Source organism: Oenanthe melanoleuca, chromosome 1A, assembly GCF_029582105.1.
Source record: "Oenanthe melanoleuca isolate GR-GAL-2019-014 chromosome 1A, OMel1.0, whole genome shotgun sequence".
Taxonomy (NCBI): domain Eukaryota; kingdom Metazoa; phylum Chordata; class Aves; order Passeriformes; family Muscicapidae; genus Oenanthe; species Oenanthe melanoleuca.
In genome coordinates this window covers 8,611,015-8,627,370 of record NC_079334.1, presented here as the reverse complement: position 1 = coordinate 8,627,370, position 16,356 = coordinate 8,611,015, and positions in this window count along the sequence as shown.

Here is a 16,356-nt window from a genome sequence, read left to right as displayed (position 1 = left end):
AAGTTTCAGGGAAGTTTCAGGGAAGGGAAGGGAAGGGAAGGGAAGGGAAGGGAAGGGAAGGGAAGGGAAGGGAAGGGAAGGGAAGGGAAGGGAAGGGAAGGGAAGGGAAGGGAAGGGAAGGGAAGGGAAGGGAAGGGAAGGGAAGGGAAGGGAAGGGAAGGGAAGGGAAGGGAAGGGAAGGGAAGGGAAGGGAAGGGAAGGGAAGGGAAGGGAAGGGAAGGGGAACAACAAGCATTTGCTATTTTGCATTCTCCTGAGGTCACACTTTTGAAACGTTTCTCTGGTGTCCTTACAGGTCATGTTTTCCAGTCAGGTACAGTCTGAGTTACTCAAAACTTTGAAGTAATTTGCCTTTGACACCTTAGCACTGGTTTTATTTGGTGACTTTTCACAACCTTTAGGCTTTCTTACTTACTCAAGACTGGCTTTGTGCTGTTTCCCCTACGAGATGCATCATAAAGGGCTGCAGAATTGAGATGTGTTTTAAATTAATTTAGAACTGACAAAGGCCACAATAAAAGTAATTTTCCATATTCCTCACACAGGTATTAGAAAACCAACAGCCTTTAAAAAAATGGTAACAGTATTAATATTTTATTACTATTTGACAATATATTTATACACAATTACACCATAAGATTTTGTTTATAAAATTGCTTTTTTAACACTAATTTACTTTTTATCTTTTAATTAAATTTTTTTAATAGAAACAGCTTCAAGAACTTTATAAATATTGGGAAAAAGCTTGCAATATCATCTAACATTTTTAGCTTATTTAACATTTTTAGCAGCCATGTACAGATCTGCAGTCTTCACACAAAAGAAAAGATTTGCACTACAGTTAGAACAGAGATAACTGACACAGCAAAAACTGAAAACCAAGAATAACTGCAGTTATGGCATTTCTACATCCCTGCCATGGACTGAAGAGTATTTATGTGAAATTGCTGATTTTTAGGAGCACATCATATGGCACTCACTGCATCTGTCTGGCTCTTAAAGTTGTAACAAAAAGTCAAAAGCTCTGAATACTTTGTAGAATTATTTCTGAGGTTTTGTTCCTTCATTTTGGTTGTTCTGTAATTTTACCTTCTCTTAGTGTTAAGTGGGGGAACAGAAAATGCTGAGGCTGTAGGGATTGTCTCATTTTTGGATTTGGGTTTTGTTTAGGCTTTATAAGTCAGTGTGGCTAGATTAATTTCTAGAATTTGAAAATCTGGGTTTTATCCCAAGATACATATCTTTTATAGTAGAAAATTTTTATTGTCAAATATGAGAAACTTAAAATATGTGTAAAAATACAGGAAAATAAAAAACTCAGCTTTTTCTGAAATAATAAGTGGCAGCAACATGTTACAGGCCATGCTACTGTGCAACGTGACTCCTCAAAAATAATTGCAAAAAAATGTCTCAGCACTCCTTGTGCTTTTATGTTTAGTTCTGTTTTTCTTATTCAGAGCAGCATGTCACATTTCCTGTAATCTGTTTTCCAAAAACTGAAAGCTTGGAAGTTTGCTTTACTCTATTAAATCTACTCATTAAGATATAGAGACTTTGCACTCCACAGAGACCTCTGTTCAGTTATTGAGTGAATTATTTATAACCCACTTAAAGGCAGTATTGCTGTAAAATATTTAAATGTAGTTTAGCCTCTGAATCAAAGTCAATATAAACCAGACTGGTTTTGCCAAAGGGAATTCCATATTACACAGATTCCCTTTCAACTCTAAAATTTTTCTATTAGAATAATTTTTTAGCAGGACTATGTTTATCTCTGAAGAGTATTCAGTACATGTGTATTTTATTTGAAAAAAAACAACCCCACAGCTGTGTTAATAAAAATGCAAACACAAATCCCCACAAAACCTGTTTACACCCACACAGCCTTTCACTGTTTCACAAACAAGTTCCACAAAGAGTTTTAATTCTTGCAGATTTATTTAAAATGGCCTATCTTCCAGCAAATTATGTTTCATATTTGAAGCTCATTTGGGATAATCACTGTGTACAAGACAGACTTGCTGATAATGTCCATAAACTCTCACCCAGAGGTGCACAAGGTTTGGCAGCAATGTCACTGCTGATAAAAATGTAAGGAAGAAAGTGAAACCCTGCCAAGTGAAAAGGGAATGGCACATCATTTTAGAGAGGATGCAGGGAATGGAGGTTGAGCAGGGACCACCAACTCTTCTTTGACAGGCTCAAAATGAATAGGAAGTGAGAGCTGAGCACAAAAGAGCTGCTGAGCTGATTTATATTTAATAATTTTAATTATTATACCTGGAGCCAATAATTGTGTGAACAAATGCAGTTTTAATACATAACATACTGTCCCTCCTTCCCATTTTCCCTCTGTCAGCATAGCTGACACCTGTCTAAGGTTTACCAGCATTTATCACAGTGAAATCCTTGCACTGGGAGAAACACAGTGAGAAAACTGCCAGAAGTTTTCCTCCTGAGCTGTTAATCCTGCAGATAGTAGTGACAATGCCCTGGGAATGCCTGTGACAGGCCAAAAGTCAAGGAGTTACTGAAAATAGATTTGTTTCAAGAATGTTCTTCTCAGCATACTCCATTTGTTCAACATATTTACACTATTAAGACACACTGTGTGCTTGCTTTTTTTGGGTAGCTTACAGTCTTACATGAGAACAGCATGCTGAATTTAAATTCAAAGGGAAAGAGGTGTGCAGAAAGTGGATGGAGAGACCAGAATTTGCAGCTGTGAGAGAAGGAAAGGGGTTTCTATCATGGCTAGTCCAAATTCTTCCAGCTGCAAGAGATCAGCAATTGATTTTATAGAAAAAATTTGCAGAGAAAATTGTTTGAGAAGTTGACATCAATTTAAATATCTGGCACAAAGAGATACTTACATGATGCTTTTTGACATAAAATACCTCATAAATATATCTCTCAACAGCTAGAATAGACAACTCTATTGCTTGCCTGCATTATCTTAATGATGCAAAATATACTATAGATTTTCTATTTGTTGAGATTAAACCAAGCTCAGAAATCCTGTGAAATTGTGTATGAATATTAACTTAGCAAATGGCAGCATCCATAACAATGTCCAAAGCCAACTTAGGGCTGCATTAAGTAAAATCCATAACACACAGGACTTGAGCAGTAGAAAACAAATCTGGTACTGGATACTCAAAAAAAAAAAAAAAAAAAAAGCAGGATGTATTCCTGAACAGGATGAAGTCAATTTAAAGCAGAGTAATTAGGGATAAACAGCTGCAAGTGATGGAGTGGAATCTCTTCAACAGGAAAAATTATACAACATGAGAAGCTGGTTGGCTGCCAGAAACACATTGTCACCAGTTACCATTTGTCTTTGTGGGCAATGCTGCAAGAATAAGAAAAGAAATTTAGAAGCAGAATAAAAATGGGTGTTACAGCCCTGGAGGATGAAAGCCTCAGATGTGCAGGGGACAACCTGGATACTGAGCTCACCTTGTTTAACCATGCAGCCTCCATATTCCAGCCTGGGTGAGTCAGAAAGATGTCAAAGGTTTTAGTAACAAAAACATCAACTCAGAATTCTTAAATGTTTAAGATGCACAGAGGAATAAAATTGAATTCTTACAGGTTGCTGCTTGTTGGAGTCCAAATCTAGGCTTTGCAATATTAAAAGCCCTGGAAGACCTTCTGAAGATAAAGGAACTGCTTCTGGAAAAAGAAATTGCTTTTGGGAAAGAAGGAAATTCAGGAAAGGACTGAAAGCCTTGATCTATTGACTCATGCGGTTTACTTTAATTTCTTCAACAATGTAATCAGGTAATTTATGCTCCTGAAGAGGGTGGAGGCTAGGTGGAGCATAAGACATTTAAAAGAAACAAAAGGTACCTAAACTGGCTCACATGAATGAAGTACAAACCAAATACACCATCTAACCCCAAGGCAGATGTTGGATTGATGATCCAGATGCTGGTAACTTATCCTGCTCAAATCCCTCTCCTGCATTTCACACAGCTGGAAGAAAGAAGACAGAAGGGACTGACTGCTGTATGGGTGCACAGTAAGACACAAGATAAACTCCTTTTCTAAGAGTAGATCCACTGCATTCATATATTGGGAATATTCTTTGTTCCTTCACAAAGAATAGTAGCTGCTTCTAGAGGGACAAATCCCTGTGTCTGGAAGGTGGAGTATTTACCAAGTGCTTCAGACCTTGCCTGTAGTATCTTAACTTACCCAAACATTTTAAAGACAGATTTAGCAGAAATGTTCAGCCTTCTTATTACTGGCTGGCCTTCATTACTTCTGAAACAAGAGAACACACAGAATCAGACAATATGTTGGCTGTGAGATGATTCCAGCTTCTTGATTTTCATGGAAACACAACCTGTGCTCTGCTCCTTCACTGGCTGAGTTCATCCATCTGGAGCTGGCTGTCTCATTTCCACAGACCAGGGGATGGACTGGGGGTGCTCCAGGCCTGTGGTGTGTTACTGGAAATATTTACCTGGCCAGTGTGGAATACAGAGTGCAGGAATGTGCATGAAAACAGCAGCTGCCTTGAAAGAAAAACGTCTCCAGAGAAACCAAAGGCTGACCAATGCACACAGCTTGTTTCCAGCAAAGCTGGTAAGGACCAGCTGGACTGAGCTGGACCTGGGGTATCCCAGAGATAGGATCTGTATGCCAGTTTGGGAAGTACTGGGAAGATTCATAAAGCTGGAGCTCTGGCCTGGCCAAGCATTTTTCTCCAAATGCAAATATGTATCAGAGGAACACTTGCAATTCTTTCCAACACTGCTTACAGACCCCACAGATCATTTAATTACATTCATAGTATTTTCAGCATTTATTCTGCTGAATAAAAAGCATTTATTCAGCATTATTCTATTAAGCCAGAGCTACATTTCAGACCTAATGTAATTATTACATTTATGGAGATGTGCTGCCCTGTTCTGTGTGATATATTGAAGTCTGAGAAAAATACTAAACCCAGACAAAGGAGCTGAATCCTGAACTCCTATGGATGTCCTTGGTACTTTGTATAAATGAGAAAAGTATCCATCTTGATGTCCTCTCCATCAGCAATGCAAGTGCAGGTTCAACCCTGGGAATGAAAATTCAAAGTGTCTCCTGAGATCACATCCTGGACAATTGTGGTGATTTGATGGGTGATTTTTTACATAGTGCAAGTCCCATATAGGTTCTGCTTTTGTGTGGGACATGTACAAATATTTAAGAGTTATTTAAATTGGTTGTGATGTGAGAGATTTTAAGTTCAGCATCATCTGGGGAAGGAGCTGCTGATCTTTATAAGGATTATGGTGCCAGAATAATTCTATGGATGGCATTTGCAGCTGATTCTCTTGCCATACAAGAGCTCATTAGAAACCACAGTGATTTGATGTTTATGTTCTTGGAGTGCCATCTAACTTACACAAACTGCTTACAGTTTTCTGATATTTTAATAAAACCTTTTGGCATAGTACTGGTAATTTATTTCATTATAAGAAACTTTATATAAATGTTAAACACGGGCACAACAAGGAGAACAGAAATTGCCAAACAAAACTTTGCTAAAACACAGTTATATTTAGAGAATAAAAATGTGTGTGTAGTGGGCTGAATTGGCTGCCTATCCTTATTAAACAGCCAAAGAATTGTGCAGTGTCACATGAAGTGCAATAAATAAAATTAAAATGCAAATTACAGTCAGTCAAAGAATTCCCAAGGTCTGCATACAATTTCAAAGTACTTAGTACTTATTTTCAGGCCCAGCTGCTTCCAGATGTGCTGTAAGCACATAAGGAGTCAGAGTAGGCAGGATGAGAAGGGCTCATTTGTTCATGCTGGAAATCTGAGCAGAATTTGCAAGCTCAGACTGTATCTAGCCAGAAAAGCAGGATCAGGGTTTTCAGTGTAGATGACAAGAGTGGTGTAATCAACCACATAAACTCCATAAATACATGAAGGATCCAAGTTCAGCTCCTGAGTGAAACTGTTTTTGTCCTGGCATTTATGAATATGAACCATCCCCTCTGTGTTTTATATCTCATATGGGGTAATACAATATTATGATGTAGTTACACCAAGTGCTTAGAAATACTTGATCTGTTATGTTGGACAATCAGGTGTGGGCATTAATGGTTTCATGTACAAGGCTCAAATCCAGGAAAAATTACCATCTGGTATTAATTACACTTGTGATAGTCTCAGACTATCCCAAACTGTTCATGTTTTTATCTACATGGAACAATTCACTACTTCATATGGGTAAAACCACATAGTGTCTGTTACTCTTACTCAAGCTTTAGGGTTCTAATCACAGGACAAACACAAAGGAAGGGCAATACCAGGCACTGCTTAGAGTGTTTTGCCTTACTTAAAACAATTTAATGCCTTTTCAGTTCCTAAATACCTTTAAAAAGCACCCCATGACAAATCATTTTCAGGGAAGTCCTGTATGAGGTTCCACTGTTGCAATCCTGTTAAATCCTGTGGATAGCTCTGATCATTTGGGCTGAGGGAAGATTAATTCCAACTGGACAAGGCACAAATACTCTTCAGGTAGCCCCACCACAGCAGGGAACATGATTTAACAGTGCAGATAGAGAAGCCAAGAACAGGAATATTCCCCCCTGCCCTCAATCCATGATCCATACCCCTCATATGAGCATTGTGCAGTGAGAGGATGATTTAAGTTACCAGATAATGTTGGCACAGAGTGAAAATATAAATAAATAAGAAATAAATAAGATAAGAAAAGAGGAAGGAGATCTGTAACAGAAGAAAAGTATTTCTCTGAAACACTGTCCTGATACATGCTGAGAAAAACTGTGCTGGACTGAAGATCTAAGATGTATTTTTGTAGCAGATAATGCCCATCACAACAAGTAAACTGGACTCACTACACCAAAATTCCATCCAGCACTAAATTCCCCAAAATAATTGGGCAGCACAAACCTGTTTCCAGTCCTTTACTGTAATTATGTGGAAAGGCTTAGGTCACTGTTTAATAGGGCACAGTGAGGCTCTCACCACCACACTACTGAAAAAAACAAACAAAATCAAAGCAAGACAACCACTGCTAGGGTTTTTAGTGTTTTTTCTGAGGTCTTCCCAATTATCCCCAGTTTTTTCTCACCTTTTGTCTGCAAAATAGAAGAGATATTGTTCTGTTTCAGTGGGTCACTTCAGAAGGCTTTAGGTTGGGAATGAGGCCCACTGGAAAGTCTGAAAGGGAAGTAGAGTTACTTCAGACATATTTTTCTCCCTTGTCTCCAGACAACTGCATTGAAATAATATGGGAAATTATACAGGAAATTACATGGAGTGGTGTGACAGAGCCTCTCCTTTGAAACTATTCCTGAGCAGACATCTCTTCACAACTGGGGGCATCTCTGTGTTGGAAGGTAAAAATGGAATTGCAGAGGAGTGCAGTGGTGTAAACATGAACACTCAATTTTCTGGAATCCTAGAGAGTGCCCCATGAATGTTGAAAGGTGTTTTCCTTACATCCTGCTCCATATGATGGTATTGGAATCAATTAAGTTGCATGATTGAGTTCAGGAGGGAAATAAAAAGCATCCCAAGCTTCTGCAGCTGAAGGACTAGCATGGAGTGATAGGCAAGTCTCAGAAATGTTTATAGCTTACACACATTTCAGAAATGTTTATTACTAGTTTTTGGTAATTGTGGCTTTCATCTGTTTCATCCAAACAGCATCAGGCTGCAAACATGGGCTGCATATCCATGAGGATATTTATTTCCAGGGAGAACCAGGAAAGGAGTCTGCAGCAAGTCGTTTGTAAACAGTTTAAGCCTTTATCTGTTCACCTTTACATTTATTTACTAGCCAGCACCATTCATTTTACAGCTATTTATCTATGGAGATGGTTCTCAAGTGAGTTCATTACATGTGCCTGGTATTTCAAATGCCAGGTTTACTGGATGTTGTCACTAATTCCCTTAGCAATTCTTCTGCCTGAATCAATACTGCTACCCTTGAAAATCTAGTTTATAGCAGAAATATCTGCATGCAGCAAACTCCAGTCTTGCTTCTGGAAATATCTTTTTCTCAGTTTTGAGTGTGACATTTAACAAGCAGCTCACTGCAGGGAACATTTAGAGGAAATAATCTGGTTCCAAAAAACACCCAAAAGACCCATCTTTGCCCTCTCTCCTGATCAAAGAGGATTAAAAATAGTTGCAGCCTGTTTGACCAAGCAATCTTCTGAGGCTTTTGAACATACTGATCTTTGATGCTAGAAAACACAGGTGTCCCTGTTGTTTTTTTTTTTTTAAAGCACAGGTCACCCTGTTAGGTTTTTCTGTCTTAGATACAGTCAGTCCAGAAATGAATAACCAGTTAATTCAGAAATCCAAAGTTCAGAATTCCTTCCTTCACTTTTGATTTGCCCCTTAGGTAGAATTTTCTCAGACACCCCAAGGGGTTTCTCTTTTCCTTTTGGAGGCAGAGGACAGCCCAAGAAAGCAAAGGTGAGAAGCATTTCAGTTCCACTAAAATGGAGCTGAGGAACATGTGGAAGTGATTTAGTTAATCTATTCCTTATCTTAACCAACAGCCTAATAATTTTTTATTAACAGGATGTCATTGGATTCAACTTTTATTTTATGGAATAGGAATCTGAGGGAAGAAAAATCATCACTCTGGCATCTGTGAAATAATAACTCATGTGCCTATGAAGTCATTAAGTTACACTAACAATATGCAAAGCTTGGAGAAGCTTTTGTTAACAATCTCTGCTGAGGGATTGATGGTCACACAAATGCCTGGCACCTGCTGCTGCAGCAATCAGCTGGGAAGAAAATAATACCCACAGAGGTATCAGAGTTTCTTGGTGTTTCTCTCCTATTTTTCAGGCTCTCTCATTGATCCCAGTGACAAGCTGGGCATGCAGACAGGAGGCTGCAAGGAAACTTGACAGCCTTTGAAATCAGATTTTAAGACACAGACACACAGCACAGAGGAAGAACTGATGCAAAAGTGACACTGCATTGGCAAAGAAGAGCAGGCAGAAATGGCAGGAAGAAAAGAGCATTTTGATCCCTTGGATTCTGACTCCTTGTACACTGGAGGACTGTGTGGAAAACCATCAGACAATGGGAAGTGTTTTTACTTTCTGGTTACCCAGCCAATTAGTACATGAAAGGCTGAAGAACACAGCTCACCAGGAAGAGAGTGGAAAGTTGGAATTGTCAACCAGACAGCTCAGTTTCTCTTGGGACCAAAGTCAGAGCTCTCTTGTCCCCTGTTCAGATGCTCAGCTATCAAATCCTCCACTAGAATCATTAGATAACAACCACAGGTTATAAGAATTATATTTTCAGGGACACATGCACTTTTCTGTATCCACCTTCATACAGTAGGTGATTAGGGAGTCACATTAGATTAAATTAATTGTACAATGAGACCTTGAACAGCTCCTTGAAACCTGACTAAAACTCATCTTGCAGGAGGAAGTGGAGGACAACAGTTAATTCTAAAATATCATTTGAACCAAATTCTTGTTTGAGGTAAGAAGCAAAGTGTCACTGAGTGAGGGTATGATACTTAATGATTGTTAATACTGTTATTTATCTGCTCTTGATTTGCTCTTGATCTGCTCTTCTTTTCCTTGAAGTAGGGAAACTTTAGTGATTTTTCTCATAAAATGCATATATCCTACCTTATTGCAGGTGAAATCAGGAATGTTAGAGCCACATCCTAAATTTTAGCTACTGGTAACTCAGTCTGACTTCCACAGCAAGCAAAGATTTTTAGGCAAGTGCTGACAGATGTTGTGGATCTGATGCAGAAAAACAGCCTTTAGTATTTAATGTGGTGATGAGAAATTAAGTTGCCTGAGGCATGAAATATAATTGTTCATTTGCACTGAAAACCCCTGGATGCAAAATCAACTGTTACAGTCATGGATGAGGAAAGCAGTAAAATAATAGACCCAAATCTTCTTTGAACCAGTGTTGAAACTTTAATATTTTCTCTAACTAGTCTCTGGGGGAAATGCTTGTGTCAATGATAGCATTGGTACAGGTCTCTCAGTGCTAGAAATGGTAGAAAAGTTGGTAAATCCACACCGTTATTCCTCAGTGAGTCTTTTTCAGATCAAGTGATAGAATTCCCTGATAGTTTCCTCTATCCCAAGCAAATAAATAATATTTTTTAAAAAAATACATGCACCTTATATTACCAATTTGGTGTGAAATAAGGCTGCAGTCCCAAAGCAATTCCAGAAATTATGTTCTCATTATGAATATTCAGAGTTCTTGAAGCATCATGATCCAATATATTATGAGGTTTTTTTCCATGTAATTTTTTCTTCGTGCAATTTGTGCAGCAAAGGTCACAAAGAAAGAACTGATGGAGTTTGGGCAGTTTAATTGCTTTCAGCTTTGATATATTAACCAGGGTTTATCTGCAATTATTTGACTTGGAGTTGAAGCTATTCATTAGATGCAAAGGAAGTTGTTTGTTTGACTGTGGAGTAATAAAGCTTCCACATCTTTACCAGGGAGCCAACAACATTATCATTTGTCACTGTGATTTTGTTCCTCTCCATAGCAGGCAAAAACAGATCTTGTTTGCAAAATGATGGGGAATTCTTCATCTTTGCAAAATGATGGGGAATTCTTCATCCTTGCAAAATGATGGGGAATTCTTCATCTTTGCAAATTGATGGGGAATTCTTCATCTTTGCAAAATGAGGGAAAATCCCTCGGTGCACGACTGGCAGGGGACTCAGGGTGGTAACACTGCCCTGATGATTGCCCCCCATTTCTGGATGCCTCCCATAAATTATGGAATTCTGTTTCCTCTCACATCCTTGGCAGTAGACAAGAGAGCACCCTAAGGCTTGAAATAACAAGCTCACATTGTCCAGGCTGGCAACTGCAAACCAGCCCATGACAGCAACAATAAAGGGTATTTAGAAATGTATAGGTGAGTTTATATTAGTTTATTCCTTCCCCTGTCTCACACCACTCAGAGAAATCATCTTTCAGAAACCCCTTTCCATGTATTTTCCCCCTTGTTTCTTTGGTTGTTCATCAAAAGCCTGACTTTAATGAAAAGAGGTTTTGTGTGCTTGTTTCAGTCTGCTTTGTCTATTTTTTCTTTCCCTTCCTTTTCCACACTGTAATTTAAGGAAAAGGAAGTAAATAATGAAGAGGGCTCAAGCTGAAGAAAATAATTCTCATAAGCTGTTGAATGCCAGCAGATGCTTTGAATATTCATTTTGTGAGGAAGTTTTTTTCAGGACATGCTGCAGCTGAAATGTGGCTGATAGGTTCAAGAAGGGGATTGATCAGACAGCACAGGTTTGGTGTCAGTGGTGACTGTGAGCTGCTGCATTCTCATGGCTGAGGATTCTGAGAAACCCAAAAAGTGTAATCTGTGAGGATAGAAAATGACTGCTCTGTGTGACACAGGGTGACAAGGACAAGAGCAGCTTGTCAATTTTCCCCCAGGCTTTTGAGGAAGAAAAGCTTCACAGCACTATAAGAAAGGAATGGGAAAGAGGGAGAACAGAGAGGAGAGATGATGAATGGGAAGCACTGAGTAATGGGGAAGGAAATAAGAGGAAAATACTGTAAAAAAAGTCAGCTCATGCCAATAAGTCTTCCTTCTCTCATGAAATCCTCTTTCAGGTTAACTTAAACACCTTGAGTAAAATATTGCAAATAAGAAGAACGGTTTAAATTAACCCAGAAATAAAATGTTTTGCTCTATAAAAATAAATAATATCCAAATCTGATATAAATATTGGATTAAACTGAGAAGGTAAAACTAGAAGCAGGAGTCAATGCCTTCTTAACTTTTCTGCCAAGAAAAAATGGTTATATTAAAAAAGAAGATTTATATAAAATCAATTATTTTTTATAATTGGCATAAGTTATCACATTCCACCTTTTTTTTTTTTTTTTTATTCTATCTTACTTTTAGTCTCTTCTTTTGTAGGAATATTTGAGTTGTTAGTGACTGCAGCAGTTGTTATCCTCTGCAGTTACACCTAGAGAAGAACCATCCTTCTACATCACAGCACCTCTCAAATAAAGAGCCCCAAACAATAAACTCATCTTGGCCTGCAATGGCTTTGCTATGCAATCCCTCTATCTTTGCAGTGGAAGCACAGGTGAAGTGCCAAGTGAAAATATCAAGGTTTTAGTTGACAATATTTGATTTTGAAGGTAAAAAATATATATTTGCAATATTTTTACTTGGTGAAGTGAACTACTGGGCTATGGCTTGACATCAATAAAATAACATTTTCTCTACAGCAAGCCAAAGAAATATTTTGGAGGACTCAGTAAGATCAGCACTTGTCCCTTGAGCAGAGGGGATTTCAGATTGATTCTTCACTCCAGCAATTAAATTAAGGGCTTAAAATTGTGCCTGCAGTCACTCTCTGATCTCTTGAGACAGTATTGGTTCAGAAGTCTCTTTCTTCTGCTCACTCAGGGCTGGCCAGCTTAGGCTACAGGGGGAGATTTAATTGACTTCATAATCTAATTGACTTCATGGCATCCTGTTCACTGCTAGGCAAATCTGCTGTCCTCCCCACCTGCTGTTCCATTCCTTTCCTTTCTGAAAGTCAACTACCAAAACTTTCTGAAGAGGTGGGGAAAAGTGAATTCAACTACTCTAAAGTATAAAAAAACTTTCCAGGTGGCTTTGTTCATTTGACAGAATGGAGACCTGTCTTCTGCACTTCTTTCACTTCATGTGCAGCTCTGAAAAAGTTATAAAATTGACATTTTGTGACAGGCCCACTGTCATTGCATAACACAAGGGGACAACACAGGCAGGCTCTAGAACAGACACCAGAGCTGGTTAGAGCAGCTTCTCTGTCCTGGGAGCATTTCTGGTGTGCAGCCCTGGGAGCAGAACAGCACAATGGATTCTTCAGCTGCAGCTGTTCAGGTTTGAGATCAGATAAGATAGTTCTGCTTTAAACTTCACAGGTGGAAGTTGAAAACTGAAGAATATTTTCTAAGCATGGAGTGATGCAGAAGTGTGTATATTTAAATAGACTCATAGGATTATTTCTGTTGGAAAAGATCTCCAAGATCACTGAGTTCAACCTGTGACCAATCCCCACCGTGTCCCCCAGCCCAGAGCTCTGAGTGCCACCTCCAGTCATTCCTTGGACACCACCAGAGATGGGAATTCCACCACCTCCCTGGGCAGCCCCTTCCAGTGCCCGAGCACCTTTCCATGAGGAAATTCCTCCTGATGTCCAACCTGAGCCTCCCCTGGCACAGCTTGGGGCTGTTTGCTCCCATCCTGTCCCTGTTCCCTGGGAGCAGAGCCTGACCCCCCAGCTGTCCCCTCCTGTCAGGAGCTGTGCAGAGCCAGAAGGTTCCCCTGAGCCTCCTTTTCTCCAGGCTGAGCCCCTTTCCAGCTCCCTCAGCCCCTCCTGCTGCTCCAGCCCCTTCCCCAGCTCCGTTCCCTTCCCTGGACACCCCTCAGTGTCTCTCTTGTGCTGAGGTTCCCAGCAGTGCCCCAGGCTCTGAGCAGTGGCCCCAGCAGTGCCAGCACAGGGGACAGTCCCTGCCTGGCCCTGCTGCCACCCCATGGCTGCACAGCCCAGGTGCCATCGGCCTCCTGCCCCCCTGGGCACGGCTGGGCTCATTCCAGCCGCTGTCCCAGCTCCCCCAGGGCCTTTCCCAGCTTTCCAGCCCCTCTGCCCCAGCCTGCAGCTGCAGCCCTTGGGGTGCCCCAGGGCAGGACGGGGCCCTTGGCCTTGCTGACCCTCAGAGCCCTGGGCTGGCCATGGCTGCAGCCTGTGCAGATCCCTGTGCAGAGCCCTGCTGCCCTCAGCAGAGCCACACTCCCACCCAGCTGGGTGCTGCCCGTGGCCATGGGTGTGCACTTGACCATCTCATCTAAATCACTTCACGTTTTGAGATTGCATAGCCACAACTTAGAGGAGAGAGTCTTTGTTTTCTGCATTGTCAAAGCCCCTTTCTAGGAAACTTCCTTTTCAATCAGTCACTGATTTATTATGCAGAGATCCCTGAATGATTGCTTACATTATGCAGTTTTATTAGAGTACATAAAGGACTAGACAGGCCATACATTTTCAATGCATGATGGGTTTTGGTGGAGGAGGGGCACTGCAGTATAATTTCTGCCTCAGAAAGTCTCACTCCTACTGTACAAACATTTTTGTGGCTTGGAAAAAAAATCGGGGAGAAATTCTTTTGATAGTAGGGTACACTGACAGACTCTTATTTTTCACTGCAAACTACAGTAGGTTGTAGTTACTGCAGGGCTTGTTAAGGATTTATGAGTTGATTGCCATCTAAATGAAAGAAAAGCTAGCATACATGTGGCCTGTGTTGTCACCTAGTTTTGCCTTGGAAGTTTTGAGTGTGACTTCACATTATAATAGGGCAACAAAAAGAGACAAAACCACACACTTTCAGAATTGTCTTATAACATACATCAAAGGAAGGAAGGCTGCTCCTCATTCCTTATTTATAAAAGGAAGCTAACAAGCAAAGGAAAACAGACAATGCATCTTCCTCCCACATCCAGCTGCCAGAATTGATGTGGTGGAAGGAATGGCACTCAGCATTTGTTCTTGCCTCAGCTACTTTTTGACCATGCATATAATTCACAGATAAATTAAACTGAAGACAAAAAGCATTTCTTTCTTTAAACATTCAACAAAACACTATGATTAGGATGGAAGTTTGCCATTGAAGTCCCTGCTTCACCAAGATAAATGGTTATTTTATAATGAAAATTCTCTTTGCACCTAAATGGTGCAAATTTCTGAGAACTTCATTTTTTCAGTGTCCAAGGTGAAAAACTCCAATTTACACTCAGCAAACCATTATGTTATACAATTTCCAATAGTTAAATCAGATGTGGCCAGCCTGCCTGACCCCACACACCATTCATTGTCAATATAAAACATTGCTGTATTTCTGCAGAACATCCTGTACTTGTTACAAATAACAACATGATTATTCACATTTACTATTCTTGAACTTCTTCATAAGGGTTAGCAGTGCAAGGTGAGTATACACCTAGGTGTAAAATAGTAAAGGGCATGACTGAAGGAGGGGAAAAGCAATTTGTGGAAATTATTAAGCAGAAAAATCAGTATTGTCTCAGAAAAGAACTGGGGACCATAAACAAGAGGAAATGTACCAGGAAGGAAAACACAGGTATGATATGCTGTACTGATTTGTCTGTGTCTTTTTTAAATGCCTGACAACTCCTGATTTCACCTCAGCTCTCAGCCTTCAATATTAGTGAACACATTTTTAATTTCTTTTTCATGCAAGGTTTAAAATGACTTCACATTGAGCACCCCACAGTGCCCTATGGTGTCCCTAAGCAGTTCTAAATAATTTTCCTCCTTCTACCACCCAGCTGCATCTGTCTCTTAAGAGAAGCAAGAACCCTTCCCTCTCCTCCAGGTGGATGCTGCTCCATGAATTGCACTTCTTAATTTCACCTCTTGGTCTTAAACAGGAATCAAAAGAGGTTTTCCAGAAAAATTATTTTCTCTTTGGAACTGAGTTTGCTGAGGAAAAAATACCATCCCTGTCTGTGGTTTCAAGCAGACCAAAATCCCTTCACAAGCCCAAGCTTTGATTCTGCAGTTAGAAAGCTTTCCAGAGAACCCTAAGTTCTGTGGAAAGAGGGAAAATTGTGTTTAAGACAAATGCTTAAAATAACTAGAAAATACAATTAAAATCAGAATAAGAAGTTTCAGAAGGCTCACTAGACAGTAGGAGTTGAGGAGTTTTGGAGAATATATTGAATTAAATTGGATTTTTCTACTCAGTCCATTTCCAGGTGTCATTCAGGTTAAGTTCTTTTGTGGCAGATAAATGACTGGTGGTAGGATAGTGCCATACCAATGGAAAGGTGGGAATTTTCAGACTGGATCAGGTCTTCTCACCCAGCACCCTGTCCCTGTGCAAAGCTTAAATGTGTTGAAAATCAGCACAGAGAAGAGTAACTACCGAGTTACTCGTGCTAGAAACACAGGCAGGACAAGTGTGTGAGTGCTGATCTTCTTCCATCAGAAACAAGGGCAGAGAGCAGAACTGCTCCTCCTTAAATCCACCACTTAAACCCACCCAAGCTCCTGTGGAAATTCCTCAGGCCAGGCAGGAGAACACCCTTAGTTCACTCTCCTCCTGTGGCCTGCAAGCTTTGCTACCAAGTACCCAATTCAGTCTTTTTTTGCCTCAAGGATGGTTCTGGTGCTTGCTACTCTTGCCCAAGAGTGGGTGCTTTCCATAGAATGGAATAATAAATCCTGTATTTTCACTGTGGATTTCTGGATTTCTTCTTCAAGCTGATCACAGATTGCCCTGCTGCCCCCAGCAGTGCTGGTGCTATTTATG